We start from the raw sequence: 2,528 nt of genomic DNA on the forward strand, positions 1-2,528 counted from the left end.
TAGTTCAGGTCATGATCTCACGGTTCATGAGTTCAAGCCCTACAACTGGCTGTCAGCATGCAGCCCACTTCGGTCCTCTTCCCGGTCCCCTGCCCCTCTCCTGTTTGCAGGTGTGCTTGTGCTCTCTCTCTCAAAAATAAATAGACATTTAAATGGCTATTTTCTACTGTCTTACTGTTTGTTTTATTAGTTTTTCTATTTTACTATTTTATTTTTACTAATTTGTTTTAGTATTTCCCCTTGCAATACTGGGGTACAGCAATATACATTTAATATCCCTCTAGTGCACCGGGAACATAGAACAAAGGTAGGCTTTCCCACCGTGTCATTGAATTCTCTACATACTCTGTCCTGTAAGACCCTGTGATGTCAGTGGCAATGCCTAGTGGAGCAATAGAGAAGCATGATAGGCACACTGATGTTCTGCAACAGTCTGGTAGGATATACTAGTGCTAGTAGGATGTGGCCATACGAAGGACCACACCATGAGGAATGCAAAAGAGCACCTTAGGAACAAATGGAATAACACTAGAATATTCTCAGACAAAACTTGGCTGTAATTTGAGCAAGACCTGAGGTTCTATAAAGAAGAGGAAGACAAAAGACAAAAATTTTAGAGGTTACCACACTCAAGGTGCCCTTATCTCTACCCAAAGGCAAAGGAGGCCCAGAGATACTTGAATTTAATCAAAGGTTTGTTTTTTTTTAAGTAGGATATTATAATAACATATGCCCAACAATTTTAGTTTTGCTGGGGAAATCTGGGTGCATATTTAAAAATTTTAATGATGGAGGAGACATTGTTAAATGATTACCTCTGAGCAGTGGGATTATGAATGACTTTAGGATTGTTGTTTTTTGTTTGTTTGTTTGTTTGTTTAATTTTATTTCCTAAATATTTTACGATGAATACTTATTTTTGCAATAAGACAAAATATTAAAATTATAAAAAATTGTGATTGTTCAAATTTTATTTGTATACTATAAATCTCTGGTTTAAGAAAGTTAAGGTTTTTTTTTAAGTTTATTTATTCATTTTTGAGAGAAAGAAAGAAAGGCAGAGAGAGATAGAGGGAGACATATCCCAAGCAGGCTCTGCACTGTCAGCACAGAGCCCAATGTGGGACTTGAACTCATGAGCCCTGAGATCGTGACCTGAGCCAAAATCAAGAGTCAGACGTTTAATGGACTGAGCCACCCAGGCACCCCAAGAAAGTTAAGTTTTTAAACCTCATAATCTAGGTAATTTGTTGGTTTGAAGCCATTCACATAGAGACAGCTTGTTAAAGAAATAAATGTGCATACTATAGAACTCAAGTAATACCTTAATCCAATAAGGTAGCGGAATAATGAAATATTCATGATCAAAATACAAAAGGCTTGTAGGATATTTTTTGCTAAGTGCAAAAATGTTTCAATAATAATTATTCACTGCACTGGCTAATATTTTTTCACTCTATCCTTATTCCATTAATTTAGCCTGTGTCATGAGGCATTAATATTTTCAATGTCATTGACTATGAATAAATGCAAGACTCGGGCTCTTTAGTTCTGGGACCCAAATCCTAGCCCTAGCTCAACAGTCCAGCATGCTCACCATCATAGGGAAGGGAATGGGATGACTTGAGAACAACTTTTTTTAGATGTTTATTTATTTGTGAGAGAGAGAGAGAGAGAGTGAGGGAGGAACAGGGAGAGAGGGAGACAGAATCCGAAGCAGGCTCCAGGCTCTGAGCTGTCAGCACAGAGCCCAATGTGGGGCTTGAACTCATGAACCATGAGATCATGACCTGAGCCGAAGTCAGATGCTTAACTGACTGAGGCACCCCTTGAGAACAATTGTTTTAACTAAAAGTCATATGTTTTAAAGGCAGAGTAGAAAGTCTATGGTTCTATTCAGTTATTCCTTTGAAAAAACAGAATTTGGTAATATACTAAACTATAATCCATCACTATTTATATTAAATTAAATGTGTTACCCTTTTGACCTTAGTTAAAAAGAATTAATGTATTTTAATGAGAAACTATTAACAAGTATTTGAAATATTCAATACTTGTTACATGTAAGAATGACATGCAAAAAATGTCATATCTTGAGGAATTTCACTATAATTCATGTTTTCTCTTTGTTGAGCAAATACTGAAGTTTTTGTAATCATGACTCAATAGATGTTTTAGGGAGAAGTAACAATATGGGATGACAGTATGGCCAACAGAAACAATCTCCCACAATGTTCAGACCTGAGAGTAATAGATGATGAAATAGGGAAATAGGGTTATTTACCAGCATAGCATCATAAACTCATAACGACTAAATTTACCTCCTCTCTTTCTGATAAGGTACATTCTGAAATGGAATGACCTTATAACAGCCCCAGTAGTATGGAAGTATCTATTGATTTAAGAGAGTTACCTGATGAAAACTTAACTCAGCTAACTTTATTAAATAGAGAGATATATAAGGGCACATGTAAAATATTGCCATTTGAAATTATAAATGTATAATATGTAGCATGCCTTTCATTATG

The sequence above is a fragment of the Acinonyx jubatus genome, chromosome C2, assembly GCF_027475565.1.
Source record: "Acinonyx jubatus isolate Ajub_Pintada_27869175 chromosome C2, VMU_Ajub_asm_v1.0, whole genome shotgun sequence".
Lineage (NCBI taxonomy): Eukaryota > Metazoa > Chordata > Mammalia > Carnivora > Felidae > Acinonyx > Acinonyx jubatus.